The sequence below is a fragment of the Suncus etruscus genome, chromosome 4 (assembly GCF_024139225.1).
Source record: "Suncus etruscus isolate mSunEtr1 chromosome 4, mSunEtr1.pri.cur, whole genome shotgun sequence".
In the NCBI taxonomy this organism is placed as follows: Eukaryota; Metazoa; Chordata; class Mammalia; order Eulipotyphla; family Soricidae; genus Suncus; species Suncus etruscus.
Window position 1 is genome coordinate 17,221,993 of NC_064851.1, and position 23,542 is coordinate 17,245,534.

The 23,542-nt window shown below is 38.6% G+C and overlaps 1 protein-coding gene across 15 annotated transcripts in view; it reads left to right on the plus strand.

The window, feature by feature from the left end:
- The window catches only part of EIF4G3 (eukaryotic translation initiation factor 4 gamma 3), a 311,452-nt gene that overhangs the window by 144,146 nt on the left and 143,764 nt on the right, over positions 1-23,542 (plus strand). The gene's annotated exons all lie outside the window — the stretch shown is intronic.

Consider the following 23,542-nt stretch of genomic DNA (forward strand, 5'->3'; position numbering starts at 1 on the left):
AATTAGAAACCTGTTTCATATCTTTATATGGAGCCATTAAGATTAAATTCTGTGCACTGTTAAACATTAAGGTTGAGAATTTGGAATTTTTTTTTACTGTGGTATTTCTTGATATGATTGCCTATGTTATTAAAAGCCCATTTCGATGCATCACATTTATATCTCTTACTATATAAGTGAGTTTCCTGAGTGGAGAGCATTGTCTTACAAGACTTATTTGTAAATTCTGTCAGTTAAGCAGCTTTGTACTCATAATGTGGTTGCTATAGTTTTCAAAGAATTCACATTCTTCTATTTAGAAAACAAGACATTTTGAAAGGAGCTGAATTTAATAGACTATTATAGAGAATGGTTTTGCCCAAATTTCAAAATTTTAATTTTGTTACTGGATCACTTCACATTTGATAGACCCTTTTAATGAGTTGAGTAGTGTCTAGCATTTAAAACAGATAAAACTGAAATTATTAAAGGTTACTGTCTTTTCTGTCTTGTGTGTGGATAGTGAGAGTTACCTCAGAGCCACAAAAAAAGTTCTATGGATGGTCAAATAAATATAATGCCTTTCAGATCAAACTTATATGCAGGTTAACAATGTGTTTAAACCTTGTGATCACAAGGCCTGTAGAGATCAGAGACAGATCAGAGGCACTTTGCTTATAAGCACAAGAACCCAAGTTTTATCCCTGGTACCACATAGTCACCAGAATCACTGCAAAGTGTAGCCCCTGAAGACCCTCAGATACCACCAGGAGATTGTGGTCCCTAGTGCTGCATCTTTAGGTCCTAGCATGAAATCTTCTGGCCTGTGTCAAGTGTCACTAAAAGATGGCCCCTAGATCTCTTGGAGGACTGCTTTGGAGGATTTCTCTCCCCCAATAGAGATCACAAATAGAGTTTAGAACACCAAAAAAATCTGTAAATTTTGAGTGAACCTAAACTTGTGCCTTGTTGTAAATTATGTGTTTCATTTGGAAGTGATAATAATAACCTCTGACTGACATTTATCTCATTATCACATCATCTCACTAAATACACAATACTATGTGGTCATGTCAATATGTGAGTTGTAGGGTCATATTGTTGTAGAACTTTTTATTTGTTTTGTTCTTTTGGGCCACACCTTGTGGTGCTCAGGGGTTACTTCTGACTCTGTGCTCAGAAATTGCTCCTGGCTGGGGGACCATAAGGGATGCTGGGTATCAAACCTGCATACATCCTGGATTAATCACATGCAAGGCAAACACCCTGCTACTGTGCTATCACTCTGGCCCTGTTGTAGAACTTTGAACGTTTTTGTTATTTTCCTAGAAATGCTCCAAGTCTGGACTGAGTAAAGTATCTTTATTTTAGTTTATTCTTTTCCCTGGAAATAAATACGAGACAGAAGCATATATACATTCAATTCCTTTTTATGGACACTTTTAGGTAGATGATACATTAAGCAAAGATTGGGTTGGTTGATTAGAGAAGTTGTATTTTATGTTTACTATCCCACATTTATTAAAATATCATTGTTGAACCACATAACCAATAACCTCTTGTTGCTATCTGTTTAAATTCTCAACTTAACAGTATATATAATAAGTACAATACATGGTTTTGTATTTAAATTCTCATTGGGGGTGTTTTATTATTCTTCAATCTTACCAAGCTTGATTTCTGGCTACTCTTGTCCTTAGCTACAGAAATCCTTGCGCTCTTTATCTTTCTCCTGGAACCATGGGCCTGAATGCATGTATATGTACCTGCATAATTGTAAAGTACATGATTTATATTATTTCAGTTGATAAAGGTCATTGGTCCAGTCAGTAATTGTCAGATTGATAGCTCTTCTTGAGGTACAGCACCATCACAAAACATTTGCCTGCTTTACTAGATAATTTGCATTAAAACCACATATTTGGGGGCCGGAGAGATAGCATAGCAAGCTTCCAACCCAGAACCAATGGTGGTTCAAATCCCGGCATCCCATATGGTCCCCTGTGCCTGCCAGGAACGATTTCTGAGCACAGACAGAGCCAGGAGTAACCCCTGAGTGCTGCTGGGTATGGCTCGAAAACCAAAAAAAAAAAAAAAAAAAAAAAAAAAAAAAAAAAAAAAAACAACCAAAACAAAAAAACTCATCAAAACACCCTACATATTTGAAAACCACACTTGGAGCCGGAATGGTTGCAGAAGCGGTAAGGTGTCTGCCATGCTCAGACTAGCCTAGGACAGACGGATCACGGTTTAATCCCCTGGCGTCCCATATAGTCCTCTAACTAGGAGCGATTTCTGAGCGCATAGCCAGGAGTAACCCCTGAGCGTCATCCAATGTGGCCGAAAAACAAATGAAAACAAAACAAAACAAAACCCCACACTTATAGATTGTCTTTTCAAATGCATGGATTTGCTGTTTTTGCACTGGTTTTTAATCTTTTTACACTGTTGGTTGAAAATTACTGCCCTAGTAACCACATCCAACAAATGGGATGGTGGGCCAGAGGAATACTATAGTAGTTAAGGTTCTTGCTTTATATGTGACCAACTCTATTTTGATCCCCAGCTTTACATATAATTCTCAGAATACCCTAAGGGTTGACCCCTGAGCACAGAGCCAGGTGTAAGCTGTGAGCACTGCAAGGTATTGCCCAAAATCAAATCCCCAAAAGTTGCAGAGAGAGATAAATAAACATATCTCCCAAGAAGGTATTTTATAGCTATGAAATAAGAATAAGTGTCATCACTTATCAGGGAAACATTTTTACCTGTGAAATAAGATGATATTTTACTAAGTTATCTCAGTTTATATTTTGAATATTGAGAATATAAAATTCTTACTACTTTCCCTCAGTAGAAAATCCCTTGGATTTGTGTTTCATTGATTGAGCTAAGTCTCAAGAAGAATCTCTATATTAAGAAATGTGCTATTTATGAGCTGGAAAGAGTACACCGGGCTGTTTGTCTTGCATGCAGCCAACCTGAGTTCAATCTCTGGCACCATATATGGGCTCCTGATCCCACACTACTAGTAATGATCCCTTAATAGAGCCAGGAATAAGCCCTGAGCACAGTCAGGTGTGGCCTACTGCCCTCAAGGGAAAAAAATGCTATTTACCTGAAAGCTGTGGGACCCTAAAAAGATCTTACCTGCATAGAGAGGGACTGTTCTTCATTTGAGGGCTCTCACAAAGCTATGCTCCCCTGCTAGAACCTCCAAAAAAGCTCTTAAATTTATGGGACTGTATATCTAAACTACTTACTATAAAGTTTATTAAAATTTTAGAGGACTGGTATTTAAGTAATAGCTGTAGGTAGGGCTTTTGACTTCCACACAACCAGGCTGGGTTTGATACCTGGCATCCTATATAAATCCCTGAGCTCACCAGGAGTGAATCCTGAGTACAGAGACTGGAATTACCCTTGTGCATAGCCTGGTGTGGCCCTAAAACAAAAACAAAATTGTTTGTATAGAACTGATATGCCTCTCTTTCTACTTCTCCTTGACCTCCCTTTTTGTTTCATTTAAGGAATTTGTCTTATAGTGAACACTCATACTCCTTTGTTACAGGTAGAGAACTATTAATTGCTAAAAAGTACCTTCCCTTTGATTTGGGAAAATGACCTGATATCATCTGGTTATTCAGTCTTTTGAGGAGTCATACATATAATTTTTAATAACTACAAATGATTTAAATTATGACCATTTTTAATAAGTTCACTTTATAGTTTTAGCATATATTATTATAAATAATATGTATAGTAAATAGGTGATAAATTCCTATAGAAAGAATTTGAACTTCATAAACATACACATTTCATCTTAACTTTTAAAATGTTGTTTTATCATCTCAGTCTTAGGTACTGATGAATTTCAATTATTCTCACCTTGAAGGACTAGGGTTTGCCTTTGATTTCATGATGTCTGCAATGAAGAGTGGTTGTTGAATTTAATCAAATTGTCTTTCATCTTCAATAAAATGATATATTGTTACCATTAGTAACCTTGTATTTCATCTTTAATAAAATAATTCATTTTCAGTAGTAACCTATGAATTGAGGAATACTTTTTAATTATATGTAAATTTTTTGTAGACTTTAAGTAGTTATTTGTGCTGAGATGGAGTGTTGTAGATTTTAAATGAAATGCCATGTTTAAAAAAAAAGAACCTTGATCACAAGGTTTAAGCTAGTAAGTAGTTTAAAATGAGAGATAGTACAGCACGTAGGGATTTACCTTGCATGTAGCTTCCTGGATTCAGTCCCTGGCACATATGGTTACTTGAACTCCTCCAGGAATGATCCTTGAGTGCAGAGGCAAGAGAAAGCCCTGAGACTCTGAGGACTTCAGGGGAAACTACTTCTATGCCTGTCTGCCTGTGCTTCTGAATCCCCGAAGGTTTCCTCAGAGGCCTAGGGAGTGCACCCCCAAAAACCTGCATTTTGAAGCTGCTGAATAAGTACATTCTGGCTGCGGGGGGTCGCTGTCCAATAAGCTGAGGTCTCTGGCCTGTGGAGGCTCCGCCCTGCTGTGCCTTTGTTCACTCTGAGGACTTCAGGAGAAACTTTCTACACCTGTCTGCCTGTGCTTCTGAATCCCTGAAGGTTTCCTCAGAGGCCTAGGGAGCACACCTCCAAAAAACTGCATTTTGAAGCTGCTGAGTAAGTACATTCTGGCTGCAGGGGTCGCTGTCCAATAAGCTGAGGTCTCTGGCCTGTGGAGGCTTCACCCTGCTGTGCCTTTGTTCACTCTGAGGACTATCAACTAGAGGCAACACTCTTTCTAACCAATGAACCCCACCACAACACGCAGGAAAAACCACACTACAAGCGTGACAATGGGGAAATCTCGCAGGCAAACACCATCCACAGGGAATGAAGACGAAAGCTTGGATGACCTAATAAATTCCAACTACCTGATTAACCTTTCAGATAAGGAGTTTAGAATAGAAATATGGAATATGTTCGTAGAACTCAAAAAAAAGCATAGATCGATCTGAAAAGAACACAAAGACAGAAATCAGAAAACTCCAAACTGAAATAACAGATCTGAAAAACACGGTTGCTCAACTGAAAACCTCAATGGATAGCCTCGCCAACAGGGAATCAGCAGCTGAGGAGAGAATCGGAGTACTGGAAGATGTGATGCAGAAAAACTCAACACAACAGAAGAAATTGGAAAAGAACCTTAAGACAAACAAACAGGCAATGGAAAAAGTACTCAAGGCATGAGAACAGATGAAAATAGAAGTCTTTGATAAACTCAACAGAAACAACGTAAGAATCATTGGAGTCCCAGAAACCCAGGAAGGAGATCTCCAGGAAGAATCAACAGTCAAAGACATCATCAAAGAGATACTCCCAGAGTTAAAGACTACATGCAATCAAATCCTGCATGCCCAAAGAGTAACAGCTAAAAGAGACCCAAAGAGGGCCCAGAGAGAGAGCACAGCGGCGTTTGCCTTACAAGCAGCTGATCCAGGACCAAAGGTGGTTGGTTTGAATCCCGGTGTCCCATATGGTGCTCCGTGCCTGCCAGGAGCTATTTCTGAGCAGACAGCCAGGAGTAACCCCTGAGTACCGTCGGGTGTGGCCCAAAAAAAAAAAAAAAAAAAAAAAGACCCAAAGAAAAACACCCCAAGACATATCCTTGTTACAATGACAAATCCCATAGATAGAGATAGAATACTGAAAGCAGCAAGATCAAAAAGGGAAATTACATTCAAAGGAGGCTCCCTAAGACTTACAGCAGACATGTCACAAGAAACTCTCAAGGCCAGAAGACAGTGGTGGGATATTGTGACAAGACTGAATGAAATGAATGCCTCACCGAGAATACTGCACCCAGCCCGACTCACGTTCAGGTTTGAAGGAAGAATACACAGCTTCATGGATAAACAACAGCTCAGAAACTTCACAGATGATAAACCAGCCTTAAAGGAAAAACTGACAGGTCTACTCTAAGATAAGAAAGACCAACAAACACAGCAAACTTATCTACAAAGATGACATTAAATCCTATGACAATCATCTCCCTCAATGTCAATGGACTAAATTCACCAATTAAAAGACATAGAGTGGCAAAATGGGTCAAAAAGATGAACCTAACCTGCTGCTGCCTACAAGAAACACATCTGAATAGTCAGAACAAACATAGACTCAAAATCAAAGGCTGGAGGAAAATCATCCAAGCAAACAACACCCTCAAAAAACTGGGGTGGCCATATTAATATCTGATGACACCAACTTTATACTCAGAAAAGTGTTAACATCATACACAACATCAACAACAAGAAAAATAAAAATCACATAATCATATCAATAGATGCAGAGAAAGCATTTGATAAGGTCCAACACCCATTCTTGTTCAAAACTCTCACAAGATGGGAATGGAAGGAACCTTTCTGAATCTAGTTGAAGCCGTCTACCACAAGCCAATGGCAAATATTATCCTCAATGGAGAAAAACTAAAAGCCTTTCCTCTAAATTCTGGTACAAGATAAGGCTGTCCGCTCTCACCACTCCTCTTCAACATAGTACTGGAAGTTCTTGCTATAGCAATCAGGCAAGAAAAAGATATCAAGGGAATCCAGATAAGAAAGGAAGAAGTCAAGTGCTCATTGTTTGCAGAGGACATGATACTCTACTTAGAAAACCCTAAAGACTCTACCAAAAAGCTTCTAGAAACAATAGATTCATATAGCAAGGTGGCAGCCTACAAAATCAACCTACAGAAATCAATGACCTTTTTATACACCAATAATGATAGGGAAGAGATGGAAGTCAGGAAGGCAATCCCATTCACAATAGTGCCACAGAAACTCAAATATCTTGGAGTCAACTTGACCAAAGACGTAAGGACCTATACAAAGAAAACTATAAAACCCAGCTCCAAGAAATAAGAGAGGACACACAGAAATGGAAACACATACCCTGCTCATGGATTGGCAGGATTAACATCATTAAAATGGCAATACTCCCCAAAGCATTATACAGATTTAATGCGATCCCCTTTAAAATACCCATGACATTCTTCAAAGAAGTGGATCAAACACTTAGGAAGTTCATCTGGAACAATAAACACCCTCGAATAGCTAAAGCACTCCTAGGGAAAAGGAAAATGGGAGGCATTACTTTCCCCAACTTTAAACTATACTACAAAGCAATAGTTATCAAAACAGCATGGTATTGGAATAAAGACAGACCCTCAGATCAGTGGAATAGGCTTGAGTTCTCAGAGAACGTTCCCCAGACATACAATTACCTAATTTTTGACAAAGGAGCAAGAAATCCTAAGTGGAGCAGGGAAAATCTGTTCAACAAGTGGTGCTGGCAGAACTGGTTAGCCACTTGCAAAAAAGTGAACATAGACCCCCAGTTAACATCATGTACAAAGGTAAAATCCAAATGGTTAAAGACCTTGATATCAAACCAGATACCATAAGGTATATAGAACAACACGTCAGTAAAACACTCCATGACATTGAGACTAAAGGCATCTTCAAGGAGGAAACTGCATTTTCCAAACAAGTGGAAGCAGAGATCAACAGATGGGAATACATTAAACTGACAAGCTTCTGCACCTCAAAATTAATAGTGCCCAGGACACAAGAATCACCCACCGAGTGGGAGAAATTATTCACCCAACAACCCTTCAGATAAGGGGCTAATATCCAAAATATACAGGGCACTGACAGAACTTCACAAGAAAAAAACATCTAATCCCATAGAAAAAATGGGGAGAAGAAATGAACAGACACTTTGATAAAAAAGAAATACAAATGGCCAAAAGGCACATGAAAAAATGCTCCTCGTCACTAAGCATCAGGGAGATGCAAATCAAAACAATGATGAGATACCACCTCACACCACAGAGATTGGAGCACATCACAAAGAATGAGAACAATCAGAGCTGGCAGGGATGTGGAGAGAAAGGAACTCTTATCCACCGCTGGAGGGAATGCCGTCTTGTACAGCCTCTATGGAAAGCGATATGGAGATTCCTTCAAAATCTGGAAATTGAGCTCCCATTCGACCCAGCTATTCTACTCCTAGGGATATACCCTAGGAACACAAAAATACAATACAAAAACCCCTTCCTCACACCTATATTTATTGCAGCACTATTCACAATAGCCAGACTCTGGAAACAACCAAGATGCCCTTAAACAGACGAATGGCTAAAGAAACTGGTACATATACACAATGGAATACCATGCAGCCATTAGGAGAGATGAAGTCATGAAATTTTCCTATACATGGATGTATATGGAATCTATCATGCTGAGTGAAATAAGTCAGCGGGATAGAGAGAGACGCAGAATAATCTTACTCATCTATGGGTTTTAAGAAAAATAAAAGTCATTTTTGTAACAAGAGACAATGAGAGGAGGGCTGGAACACCAGCTCACTCTATGAAGCTCACCACACAGAGTGGTGAGTACAGCTATAGAAATAACTACACAGAGAACTACCATAATCAAGTGAATGAATGAGGGAACTGGAAAGCCTGTCTGGAGTACAGGTGGGTGTGGGGTGGGGTGGAGGGAGATTTGGGACATTGGAGGTGGGAATGTTGCACTGGTGAAGGGGGTGTTCTTTACATGACTGAAACCTAATCACATTTATGTAATCAAGATGTTCAAATAAAGAAGAAAAAAAAGATTAAAAGAAAAAAAAGAGAGAAAGCCCTAAGTATTGCTGTGTATGTCCCACCTCCTCCCACCCTGCCAAATGAAGCTATGCACAGCCAGAAGAAGCTTTGCAAAAAAAAAAAAAAAGCATGAATTTTAAGAAATAAAACCATGATTCTTCAGCTTCAATGCCTTTAGGAATTTCCCAAACATAAACTTAAAATAATTTTGGCATTTTCTTTTTTTGGAAGCCAAGTAGATCCATGTATGTTTTAACTTGTTCAAGAATGTTGATAAAGGTCTATTTCAGAGTCATATTAGTAACACTAATTTTGTTTTATTTAAAATATTACTTTTATTTGAGCTGTTTTTTCAAAGTTTTATGAAAATATTTCCTGTATAAATAATGATAGAATTTTACTTTAGATGTTCTGGTTCTAAATGTAAATCCTAATTCCAAAGATAGTGTGAATTCAGTTTTTCACATTTGTATCACAACCTGTTTCTTATCATATACTGTTACTCACACACTGAATAGTGATAACTTTTAGCCATTTAGCAACTTGCTTATAGTTTTGTGGAATCATAAAACTTATTATAAGAGATCACAAACTGGGGGCCGGGCGGTGGCGCTAAAGGTAAGGTGCCTGCCTTGCCTGCGCTAGCCTTGGACGGACCACGGTTCGATCCCCCGGTGTCCCATATGGTCCCCCAAGCCAGGAGCAACTTCTGAGCGCATAGCTAGGAGTAACCCCTGAGCGTTACTGGGTGTGGCCCAAAAACAAAACAAAACAAAACAAAACAAAAATAAAGAGATCACAAACTATCAGGTTTCTTCTATTAAATATTTTTTTCAGGGCTGGAGAGATAGTACAATGGGTAAGGTGCTTGCCTTGCACATGGCCAACCTGGTTTTAATCCCTGGCTTCCCTGATGGTTCTCTATGGTTCTCTATGCACCGCCAGGAGTGATTTCTTTTTTCTTTTCTTTTCTTTTCTTTTTTTTTTTTTGTTTGTTTGTTTGTTTGTTTGTTTTTGGGTCACACCCCGCAGCGCTCCGGTTACTTCTGGCTTTGTGCTCAGAAATCGCTCCTGGCAGGCACGATGGACCATATGGGATGCTGGGATTTGAACCACAGTCTGTCCTGAATCGGGTGCATGCAAGAAAATGCCTTACTGCTCTGCTATCTCTTCAGCCCCAGGAGAGATTTCTGAGAGCAGAGCCAGGAGTAACCCCTGATCACTGCCCCCCTCAAAAAAAAAAAAAAAAAGGTTTTTTAATTTCAATTACCATAATTTTAGTTTTACATATGTACAAGTAGAAATTATAATTTTAAATGTTACTAAGGAAACTTTGAAGTACATATGACATATCCAAATTACTGATTTAATACATTTTAATTTCTTTATGCCATTTTATAATTACCATCTTTTCAGTGGTATTCCAGAAATGTTCATGTATCACCATAGGTATAATTGTTAATTGGTACATGTATTCTTTTACTTAAATACACCCTTATTTATTGATGATATTTTATTGTTGCTAATATTAGCAATAATAACATTGATGTATTAATTTTGGATTATGGCTTTGTTATCTAAATTGCTTAATGTGTTGATTTATTTTCCATCAGCTTCTTAAAATGTTCATTCCTAATATCATTGCTTAGTTGATATGTTAAAATATTTTTTCCTTTCATATCCGGGCTTAAGGATTTTATTTTATTTACATATATAAACTATTTTCATGATAAACATTTCTGAAGATAATTCTCAAATTTGTAAGCATTTTTACATGCTAAAGAAGTCCTTTTGACATAATATAATTATTTTGATGTTCTAATTTTATTAATAATAATGTCTTTTGTAGGAACTGGAATGATAATACATAGGGTAGGGCACTTACTTACCTTCCACACACCAACCCAGATTCGATCCCTGATATACCATATGGACCCCTGAGCCCCACCAGGAGTAATTCCTAAGCACAGAGCCAGAAGTCACCCCTATATATGTCCAATGTGGCTCCAAAACTAAATAATATCTTCTGTATACAGGTGTTTAATTGTTGTTTGATTGTTTGAGGACCATACCTGACAGTGCTCAAGAGAACTATTTCTGGCTCTGTGCTAAGGAGTCACCGGTGGTGGGAACTGTATTTGTTATCAGGGATTGAATTGAGCTAGCGTTTGGCTCCTGATGCTAGAATTTTTTTATTTATTTATTTTTGGTTTTTGGATTTTGGGTCACCGTCCTTCTGCATGCAAGGCAAATGCCCTATCTCCATGCTATCTCTCCGGCCCCTATTTTAAAATTTAAATTTATTAAAATGTCTGAAACAGTTTTTAAGAAGTGATCTGGCCCCACGTAGAGTCACAATCTACAGATTAAGAAACCAGGCTCTAGTCTTGATTTATGTTTTGGGGGCCACACCCTGCAGTGTTTTTTTATTTATGTTTTGAAGACCACACCCAGCAGTATTCAAGACTTACTCCTGGCTCTTATGTTTAGGGATCAGGTAACTCTGGCAAGGCTAGGGGCCATGTGTAGTGCTGAGAATTGAACCCAAGTCAGCTTCATGCAAGACAAGTTTCTTACCTGCTGTTCTTTCTCTCCAACCCTTAGGTTCTAGTTTATCTGAAAGCTTTTGGCTTGATTATATATCCCTCATTTATGACACCATGGCAACTTGTAGTTTTATGGACAAGGCTTTTTATTGTAGATGTATATTATTTTTCAGATTAATATGTAATGAAAAAATGTGTCATTTTGAGTGTCTTAAGCCTGGGGAATGTTCTCTAGTTACTATTCTATTACTATTTTACGTCTTTGGTCTCTGATATTTAGGTTACTTAAGTGGCTTACAAAACAATTAATTTATGATTCCTATGTTATAGACTTCAGGTGAAGATTTTATTGTACTATAATGGATTCCAGTTTCTCAGATAATAAAACTAGAAAAAAGCTTTAATAGTCTATAATAAATTTGTATTTATTTGCTATCGACTTGCAATCCTAAAAAGTTTCGAGGGTACGCAGGACATCACATTTACCATACTATCAACAAATTTCTAGTGCCATTACTATCAAAATGACTCCTTTATTCATTTCTCCTATCCTTTTTTTTTCTTTCTTTCGGGATTTTGGGCCACACCAGTGATGCTCAGGGGTTACTCCTGGCTATGTGCTCAGAAATTGCTGCTGGCTTGGGGGACCATATGGGACGCCTGGGCCAGCCACATGCAAGGCAAATGCCCTACTGCTCTTCTATGGCTCTGGCCCTCTATCCTTTTTTTTATTTTTTCTTTTTTGTGTCCTATCTGGTGGTACTCGGGTTACTCCTGGCTCTGCGTTCAGAAATTGCTCCTAGAGGGGCCGGAGAGATAGCATGGAGGTAAGGTATTTGCCTTGCATGCAGAAGGTCGGTGGTTCCAATCCCGGCATCCCATATGGTCCCCCCAAGCCTGCCAGGAGCAATTTCTGAGCATAGAGCCAGGAATAACCCCTGAGCAATGCCAGGTGTGACCCAAAAACCAAAAAAAAAAAAAAAAAAAAAAAAACCCAACCAAAAAAATAAAAAAGAAAGAAATTGCTCCTAGCAGGCACAGGGAACCATATGGGATCCTGGGATTCAAACCACCGTCCTTCCTGGATTGGCTGTGTGCAAGGAAAACACCCTATCTCTTTGCACCTCTCATCCTTTTTTTTCAATGATTATATTTTTTTAGATTCGAAGAGTTATTGTCTTATTTTTTTGTCAGTTCATTTGCTATGGTTATTTATAATTCATGTTAGTGAAATTATTAATAGTTTTTTACTTCCTTACTAGAAGTCATCTTTAAAATCTCTTATTGGAGCCGGAGAGATAGCATAGAGGTAAGGCATTTGCCTTTCAGGCAGAGGGACGGTGGTTCAAATCCCGGCATCCCATATGGTCCCCCGTGCCTGCCAGGGGCGATTTCTGAGCATAGAGCCAAGAGTAACCCCTGAGCGCTGCTAGGTGTGACCCAAAGGAAAAAAAAAATCTCTTTTATTCCACAATTATTTTTTTGGTAGGTTGGTTGGTTTTGTGACACACCTGGTGCTCATGGGTTACTCCTGGATCTGCTCCAGGGCCCAGGATGTCACATGCAAGGCAAATGCCCTACCTGCCATGCTATCACTCCAGCCCCATATTCCATAATCATTTAATGAATGATTTCTCTTCTCTCTGACCCACCTTTACCATCTTTACTGCCACTAGTAAAGTCTAAGTCACCTTGCTTTCTTCTTTAAATCAGGGCTTCTCACAGATAGGTTTTTAAAAAAAATTACAAATCAAGCACTTACTGATTTTTTTTTTTCTGTTGTTAATATTTTCTTTGATATTTTTTTTTTTTTTTTTTACTTTTGGGGGAGGGGGTTGGGCCACACCTGGTGATGCTCAGGGGTTATTCCTTGCTCTGCGCTCAGAAATCACTCCTGGCTTGGGGGATCATATGGGATGCCGGGGGATAGAACTGAGGTCTGTCCTAGGTTAGTGCGTGCAATGCAAACGTCCTACCGGTTGTGCCACTGCTCCAGCCTTAAATTTATTTATAAAAAAAATTATTTAATTGAATCCCTGTGAGATACACAGTTACAAAGTTATTTAATATTGAATTTTAGTCATAGTATATGCAGTATCCTTCACTAGCACATATATTCTGCCATTAATGTCCCCAGTTTACCTTCCACCTTATATCTTGTCTTCTCCCCTGCCTGCATTTCCTTTTAGACATTGTGGTTTACAATATTGTTGCTGAAGGGGTATCATGCTTATCATTTTATCTCCTCCTAGCACTCATTTTTGGGTCTCAAACTCAATTTACCTGGGGGCCACAGGAGGCAAAGTCGGAGTGATCCTTGAGTGCGAAGTCAGTAGTAAGCCTTGAACATTGGGGGGTGTGACCCAAACAACTAAAACAAAACACAACAAAAAAAGATTCCTCTAGGGCAGGGCCACAAAATGTACCTCCAGAGGGCTGCAAACAGCCCACGGCCCACGGGCTGCGAGTTTGAGACCCTTGGTTTAGAGTGATAATTTCCAACTACCACTGTCATAGTGATTCCTTCCCTGCTTTAACTGAACTCTCCTGCTATTTGTGACAAGCTTCCTATCTGGAACTGGTCCTCCTAACCTTTGTCTTTACTTAGTCTTTGGATATTAATACCATACTGTCATTTTTTATATTCCACAAATGAATGCAATTATTCTATGTATATTCCTCTCCCTCTGAGTCACTTTGCTTAGCATAAAACTTGATGCATGTATATGCAAATTTCATGACTTGATTTTTCCTAACAGCTGCATAGTATTCCATTGTGTAGATGTACCAAAGTTTCTTTATCCATTCATCTGTTCTCAGGGAACTAGATTGTTTCCAGATTGTGGCTATTGTGAATGGTACTGCAATGAATATAGGAATGCAGAGGGCTTTTCTGTATTGTGTTTTGGGGCCTACAGGGTATATTTCTAGGAGTGGTATAACTGAGTTACAGGGAGCTCAATTTCTAGTTTTTTTGAGGAATTTCTTATTGATTTTCAAAAAGGCTGGACCAGTTGACATTCCCACCAGTAGTGAATGAGAGTCCCTTTCCCTTCACATTCACGCCAGCACTGGTTGCTCTTTTTCTTTTCTTTTTGTTTTTGTTTTTACACTCAGGGGTTACTCCTGGCTATGTGCTCAGAAATTGCTCCAGGCTTGGGGGACCATATGGGATGCTGGGAGATAGAACTGCAATCTATCCTAGGCTAGCGCTGACAAAGCAGACACCTTACCTCTTGTGCCACCACTCCGGCCCCGCTCTTTTTCTTTTGGATGTGTGCCAGTTTCTGTGGTGTGAGATGATATCTCATTGTTTTGATTTGCATATTCATGATGCAAATCAGTAGCATTTTTTTTATTCTCTTTTTGGCCATCTGTATTTCTTCATTGAGGTAATTTTTGTCTGTCTTTTCTTCCCTGATTTTGAATGGGGTTAGATACTTTTTTTTGTTAAGTTCTATCAGTGCCTATTTGTTTTAATATAACTCCTTCATTCATTTATACCAGGGGTCTCAAATTCGCCGCCTGCGAGCCGCAAACCGTCCTTCGTACAACATTTTGTGGCCCTGCCCTAGAGGAATCTTTTTTTGTTTTGTTTTGTTTAGCTATTTGGGTCACACCCCCCAATGTTAAAGGCTTACTACTGACTTTGCACTTAAGGATCACCCCGACTTTGCCTCCTGTGGCCCTGAGGTAAATTGAGTTTGAGACCCTTGATTTATACAGACTTTTAGGGATTAGGACTTATAGCCCAAGAAGATAGGGCTCAGACTATATTAACTTACTCACTCATCTTGCTCTTCTTACTTTAGGCAGTAACCATCCAAAAGTGAGTAATAAACTTAAAATGTCAGTCAGATCATATCACTCCCCTACTAAAAATTTCCATCATCTTGCTGTTGGTAACTAAAATAGAAAAATTCACACAGAATTTTAGTGTTCTTATGAAGTCATATCCTCTGATTTCTGATTACATCTCTTTTCTTACTCTTTTTTCATCATGACACACAGTTACATTGCTTTTCTTTCAACATTCTGATCTCAAATCTCCCTTTTTTTGTCTTTACAGCTGTCTCCCCTATCACTTTCTCAGGAAAGTAATCTTTTTTTTTTTTTTTGGTTTTTGGGCCACACCAGTGCTCAGGGGTTACTCCTGGCTATCTGCTCAGAAATAGCTCCTGGCAGGCATGGGGGACCATATGGGACACCGGGATTCGAACCAACCACCTTTGGTCCTGGATCAGCTGCTTGTGAGGCAAACGCCGCTGTGTTATCTCTCTGGGCCCAGGAAAGCAATCTTGATCTGTTGTAGCCCTTATTCCTTTTCCCACAGCCGTTTACCCTATTTTAATCTTCCTCATAACGTTAATTACTACCTATTATATGCTCATTTCTAGCATGATTTTTTCCACCACTAGATGTTTGTTTCCACCAGAAATGTAAAGGATACTGTATTTTATTCAGCAAGACATTCAAGCACATAATTTTACTTAATAGCTGATAATCAGATACTGATCAGAGATAATTACTGTTGCATAAAATAATTAACGATGGTGCTGGATGGCGATGGATGGAGGCCTTTGTGCTTAGGCCCCAACCACGTGGCTTCATCCCCATCCAGCTGGCGGATCCCAGGCCCAGGTAATCGGCGTAATCAAGACTCACTCACAGGCAGGCTTCAGGAAGAATCATCTTTATTCAGGCCCTATTCACCACATGTGTGTGACCTATCTCAAAACCTTTTAAGCACTAGTTATTCTTGGCCCTGCATCTAAACTCCTTTCAGCCATCTTCCCTTTGGGCTCCATGCTGGTCAAAGACCAAAACACAGAAACCCAAAAGCCAGAGCGCCCAGCAGCGCAGAACGGGCAAAGAGCCAAAAGGGCCAAAAAGCCAAAAGGCCCAAAAGCCAAAAAAGGCCCGAATTCCCTTGGTCCAAGCCTTATCTACCTTTTCCCCGACCCCTCCCAGGAATGGGAGGGTCTAGCAGGTAAGGTTACACCTACTATCCGGTTTCCAAGACCCCTCCCCGAAATGGGTGGGTCTAGGGTCTTAAATAGGTACACCCACATTTCCTCCTTTTCTTAATATTTTTATGCACCAACGTAATAGAGTGAAAATTAATATACCAGCCCTTTTCAAAAACATATTATTTGCAAAATATACTTTACACCTGTAACCTAAAATTCTATTAATGCTTTTTTACCAAGCACTATTTTGGAACTTTCATGTTCCTATACTTTTAAACTATATTGGGGGAACTTCATTGTTCCTATAACTTTTCTATACACAAGTACTTTAGCATACATGCATAACATACATTTTAAAAACAGGCTAAGTACATTAAAATACACAGTAAAACATTTTGCAATTGAGAATATTAACTTTGAAAGATAACAAAACACATTTAAATTATAAAGAAAATGACTAAGACAAAGATGCAGGTGGTTAGAAATTAGATGTTAAACTGTATTACCTCCCTTTTATTTTTAATTTTTAAACCACTAACTAACTAAAAGTTATCCCATCACCAACTATGAGTGAAATATTACTACCCACTAATTTTCTACACCTAAAACCATAGTTTAGATTAATTTGTTCCACGCTGATCTCACCACGTGGCTTTTGTAAACTTTTAAAGTTTAGATGCTGGTTTGTCCCACACTGATCTTACCACGTGGCTTTTTTTCGTAGTTTCAGGCTCCGCTGCCGGATTGTGATCTGGAGCGTGGATTCCAGGTTTTTCGCTTTTTCGGGCAAAGCTGAGCCCAGCCGAGCCGAGCCGCTTGGAGCTTTTTGCCGCTTTTATTCTTCGGGCGCACTTTGGATGTTCAGAGTTCCAAGTGATTTAAACTAAAAGTTCAGTTCGAAATTTCCAAAGTCGAAATTCAAATTCAAGCCGCAGGTCATTTTCAGAAAATCAGTCCATTTTTAATAGTCTTTTTTTTCTCCTTTTCCAATTTAGACTTTTAATAAGTATTTGAAGAAATTACAAGTCTAGAATAGGTAAAAGCTATTTTATGAAAGAGAACATTTTTATTTCAGAACAACCAAGAACCTAAGCAAAGGGCATAAGTAGCTCTAATCATTAAATTCTTTATAGTTTAGGCTTTGTCAGTAAAGACAGTAATTTATATTGATCAAAAGTTTTGAACAGAACTGAAGTTGTTTTTCAGAAAATAGGAAAGAATTAAATTGATGCATATGATTGATGCCTCTTCTAATCCTTATAACCTGTTTTCCTAGAATGAGAATTCAATGAGCTATTTGATGTTGCGTTATTACTGTGATCATTGTGAATTGTTTAATGTAACCTTATACTGAATGAGGTTTTCAGGTGCTGGGAAAATGGCACAGGGGAGCATATGCACAACTTCTGTTAGATCCCCGGTACTTCATGCCCCCTAATCAAGGTGGCCTTGCTCGTCCCCAGCACCACAATCCAAGTAACACTGCATCACCATATCCTAGCAGTGAGCTGTCTGGCTTGGCTGGCTGAATATTCCTAAGAGATGCCCCTGCCACCTAAGAATTTTTTTTAAATAAAGGAATTATCTTTTACATTATTTTGTGTGTTATTAAGGAATATTTATTGAATTTTAGATTATAGGCCCAAATCTCCAGCTCATCTCTGTACTGTGGTATCTTATATGCAACTCAAACTCAAAATTTGAGCTCAAATGTCCTTCTCTCCTGTTTCTTAACATCGAGCAGCTGTTATCTTCTCCAGTATCCCCATCCATCTCAGTGACTGGCACATATCTCATATAAGCCAGACATCTGATCTGTTTAATTTTTATTCTGGGAGTGGTCTAGGGCCTTACATATTCAGAGCTTATATATCACTTAGCCCCATCTGAAGCTTAATCTGTTTCTCTTTATTCTATTTCACTGAACCCCTGTACCCTGTTTGCCTCCTATGTTTGAATAAAATTAATATTCCTCTTCTTTTTCCCACTAAAATTTTGGTGGGGAGATTATTTGGGTGTCACTTCTTTTTTTGTTTGTTTTTGTTTTTGGGTCACACCGGGCAGCGCTCAGGGGTTACTCCTGGTTCTACACTCAGAAATCTCTCCCGGCAGACTCTGGGGACAATATGGGATGCCCGGGATTCGAACCACCGTCCTTCTGCATGCAAGGCACATGCCCTACCTTCATGCTATCTCTCCGGCCCCTGGGTGTCATTTCTGACATTACTCTACTTTCAGGGTTCACTCCTAGCAATTTTTGAGGGTTCATATAGGATGATAGAGAAGAAATTCAGGTCAGTTACATGCCAGGGAAGCCCCTTACATGTGTCGCTGGCTCCCAACATTTTTTCCTTTGGTTTACTGTAATAAGAATATATTATGCTTTTTTTTTTTTGGTAGGGTTATCCTGGCTCTGTACTCAGAAATAGCTTCTGGCAGGCATGGGGGACCATATGGCTGGGATTTGAACCAGTCCTGGATTGGCTGCTTGCAAGGCAAATGCCCTAACGCTGTGTTATCTTTCTGGCCCCTATATTGTGTTTTTATAACCACTCTATATTCACTGTGGTAGTTTTCCATTCAGTAGTTGGGATAATTGTTTTAATTCTGGAAAAGATAACTTTTAAAGCATTTAGAGTTCACATATTTAATATTTACATTAAATGTTTCAAGAACACAGTGTTCCTTTTCCATACTCTCTAACTTGCCAGCTAGCCATTATCCCTCTCTTTAGGTCCTCTCTCATTCCTGCCCCCTTGAGTCAACTCAGTTTTTTAGTCAGACTTCTAGGCCATGGTTTCTGTTCTTTTATCTTTGGCCATTGTTTATTCAGTATGTTTATATACACACATTTGAGTGAGGAAAACGATCTTTTTTTTTTTTTTTTTTTTGGTTTTTGGGCCACACCCAGTAACGCTCAGGGGTTACTCCTGGCTATGTGCTCAGAAGTTGCTCCTGGCTTGGGGGACCATATGGGACACCGGGGGATCGAACCGCGGTCCGTCCAAGGTTAGCGCAGGCAAGGCAGGCACCTTACCTTTAGCGCCACCGCCCGGCCCCCGGAAAACGATCTTTTAAAACATAAATGTGATCAAACCTGTCTCTGGGCTTTTGGCTGTGGGAATAAAAAATTTAAAACCCTTGGTGTGGCCTATAATACACTGTCTAACCTAATGCCTGCTTGACTTGTTTTGCTCTAAGTTTCCCAACCACTTCTGTGTTCTTCTCCCAAGCGTCCAACTGGGTTGATTATATATTTTAATTTCTATGTTCTAGAGTCTTCCATGTATGTTGTTCCTATTGCCTAAAATTCTTCTCTCCACTGCTTATTTATGTGCCTGCCTTGCATTTCTGTGCATATTGATTCTTTGTAAGCTTATTGTTGCTTCTTCAAAATACTTCAGATAAAAATGACAACAACAACAGGATGGGGGTGTGGCTCAGTGATAGAGTACTTGTGTTGCATTTGAGAGAGATGGATTCAATTCTAAACCATACCAAAAAAAAGAACATATATTTGTAATCCCTGTATTCCTCCTATTTCTATTGGTTAAATAGTAACTTTGTGGCATATGCTTGCATATTTTCCTTGATACAAATACAAATTCATACTCTTCACTACCAAAGAATGAATCGGGTGAAATCTCTCCTACTTATAAACAAACCCTTGTACATGTAAACTGTGAGTTATTGTAAGGATTATTTCATAGTCACTGAATAAGACTGTGAAAAGTCAGTTATATCTAAAATTAAATGTGAATTGTTCAAATAGCCTCATGGTAAGAGGCTTAGGGTTACTGCCTTGATGTTATCTGTATGCATAACTATTTGCAGCCTAGGATTCTCTTTCAGTGAATTACAGTGGATGGAACCTAGGGTCTTAAAAATGAAAAGAATATTCTGAGCTACTTCCCTTCCCAGAATATGTTTTTAAATAGTCAGATAATAATTTTTTTTTTTGGTTTTGGTTTTTGGGTCACACCTGGCAGCTCAGGGGTTACTCCTGGCTCTACGCTCAGAAATTGCTCCCGGCAGGCTCAGGGACCATATGGGATGCTGGGATGCATCCTTCTGCATGCAAGGCAAATGCCCTTCCTCCATGCTGTCTCTCCAGCCCCAGATAGTAAATATTTTTAACTTTGTGGTTACTCTGTTACTCTAAGTTGCTATTATAGCATGAAGGCAGCCATAGTGTGGTGAAGCTGCTTTAATAAATACTTAAGGAGTCTAAAATTTTAAATTAATGTAGTTTTATGTATAAAGATTGTTTTGGTTCATCCCCACAATTATTTTTTAAATATAAATGAAAGGTAGGATAAGCAGTTTAAAAAATGGGTCATGGGGCCAGAGAGATAGCACAGCGGCGTTTGCCTTGCAAGCAGCCGATCTAGGACCAAAGGTGGTTGGTTCGAATCCCGGTGTCCCATATGGTCCCCCGTGCCTGCCAGGAGCTATTTCTGAGCAGACAGCCAGGAGTAACCCCTGAGCATCACTGGTGTGGCCCCCCCCCAAAAAAAAATGGGTCATGGCTGGAGCAATAGCACACCATAGGGGGCATTTACCTTGCCTGTGGCCGACTTAGGTTCAGTCCCCAGAATCCCATATGGTCCCCCAAACCTGCCAGGAGTAATTTCTGAGTGCAGAGCCAGGAGTATACCCTGAGCACCGCCAGGTGTGTTCCCAAAACAAAAACAAGCAAAAAGGGTCATTTTGCTAAGAATAGCTACCTATGCATTTAAACATCTGTCATGTAATAGATCAAAATAGTAAAGGCAAGTGCCCGCTTTCTGGGCAGAAACAATTTAGGCCATGGAAAGAAATAAATGTTAACTTGAGCAAACAAGTATTTAATGATTGCTAGGGTTTTTTTGTTTGTTTGGTTTTGGTTTTGGTTTTGGGGCCACACCCGGCGGTGCCCAGGGGTTACTCCTGGCTGTCTGCTCAGAAATAGCTCCTGGCAGGCACGGGGGACCATATGGGACACCAGGATTCGAACCAACCACCTTTGGTCCTGGATCAGCTGCTTGCAAGGCAAATGCCACTGTGCTATCTCTCCGGGCCCAGGATTGCTAGTTTTACCTATTGTTAATTTTTGTCTAATTATGTATTTGATCTCAAAATTATTCATAATCCTTTAAGTCAGCACTCCAAATTTATATAAATCTATATATACAGCCAGATTCAGAATTTATAAAGAAAATTCTAATGTCATATATTCTAATCTCATATGTTTTAAACTTTCTTTTTCTAGTTGTTAAGTGAGGGTTTGTTTTGTTTTTGTTTTCTTTTCCTTGTGCCACTTAGAACCTTGGTTTTTTAAATATTTGAGGATAGAATTTGTCAGTAACATGAATTATGAACTTTTATCAGCATGGAGTCCCCACATTCTGATCTTTTAACTCTAGCTTCCTGAACATCTTTGTTGTATTATTGTTACTATTATTTTTTGTTGTTGTTTTTGGGTCACACCTGGCAACACCCAGGGGTTACTCCTGGCTCTACGCTCAGAAATCGCTCCTGGCAGGCTCAGGGGACCATATGGGATGTCGGGATTCGAACCACTGTCCTTCTGTATGTAAGGCAAATGCCCTACCTCTATGCTGGCCCCAATATTTTATGTTTTGTTACTAATAGCCACTTCAGTGTTTTGATAGCTTTGTTTCCAGCACTAATGAATGTGACTGAACTACAGTGATTTAGAAATCCATTAACTGTATCCCTGATGGTGTAGATCATGTACCTCTAACTTCTCTAGCTACTTGAAAGCTTTATTTCCACATAGGGATCAAAATGTATACAATAATTGGATGTGATGTTTTGAATCATAATACTCAGTATTTTCTGATCTCTCTTAGTTGATAAGTAATGATCATTCTTTGGAAATATAAGGAACTCTTTGTTTAATGACTTCTTATGATTAGTCATTAACTAAAAGAGATTAAAATTAAAGGATGAGCTGGGGTTAGAGAATACAGCGAGTTAACCTTCACCTTATGTATGGCTGACATAGCTTGATTCCTAGCACCAGGTCTGGTCTCCTCAGCTCTTCCACGAGTGATTTCTTGAGCAGTACTGCTTCTGTTTCCCCTCAAAGTATAAGTTAATATTTCAGAAGATTATCCTAAATTTAAATTAAAAGGATTAAATTATATGTTTGTGCTGTCATTTGGGGAAGGTACAGAGGCTTTGATAATGTTAAAGTTGAAAAAGAACTAGAGATTGTGGCTCAGCAGGAGAGCCCATGTTTGGATATGAGTGAACTTTGGGGTTGATGTTCAACACCACCAAAAGTAGAAAAAGAAGACAAATGGACTAGCTTTTAGTCTCCTTTCAAATACAGTTAAGGAATGTCAGAAATACTTTCTAGCATTTTGTGGCTATTTAACTATATACTTGGATTTGGCACTATAATTCAACCTAGTTATATATCATTCCTTATGAATCTTCATATATAAGATCTTTCTAGTACTTTGCTAATTTAAAAATGTTTGTCCAGGGCAGGAGAAATAACTCAATAGACTGAGTACATGCTATGTAATCAGGAGGCATAGTTAGATCTTTGACTTTGCATGGTCTCATGAACACCACCAGGTGTAACCTCTGAGCACTGACTCAGGAGTTACCCCCCAGCACCATAAAACAAAAAAGTTAAGTGTCATTTTAATATGATTGAAGGTATTTTTGGGTATTTATACATCTTACGATAACTATATAGATATTGTTTTGATATCTAGTTTTAGCCAATGCCCAGTTTTGGTTAATTTCTCGAATACTTGGAATCGGTATTTTCTTTCGTTTAGTTAAATGACACTTGGCTGAAATTTTTTCCTGAGGTATGTGAATAATTGCTAAACAAATGCTAAATATTGTAACTTTCCCTTTATTCTAAAGTTAGTTTAGACTTGAAGTAAGTCTATATTTTTATTTATGTCTATATAAATCTATCATTTCATATATAGATTTGAGTTGTAATATTTTTCCACTTGAACTAAGATATAAGGTTGAATAACTGTTAATACTGCTTTTTTTCCCCAATGATTTAAAATTTAAAAAAATAGCAAGTATATTTATATGAAAATAAAACTTTTATTTATATAAAGTTGTGGAATAGGAACACTGTTGTGATTAGTTAATAGATGAAATTTTATCATTTTCCCATTTCTGAAGCACATAGTTAAATATAAATTGCATATATAGTTAAAGATAAATTGCATGTTATACAGTTTGGAAAAATACTTAAGTTAATATGGTGACTTAAATGAAAGTTGTTTCTACTGAAGAAAATATTTTTTGTCAGCTCCTAACTATAAATTGCCCTATCCATCTCAAGGTACCCATACCTTTATTCTCCCCTCCTGTCTAAAATGAAAGAAAAAAGACAAATTGAAATCACA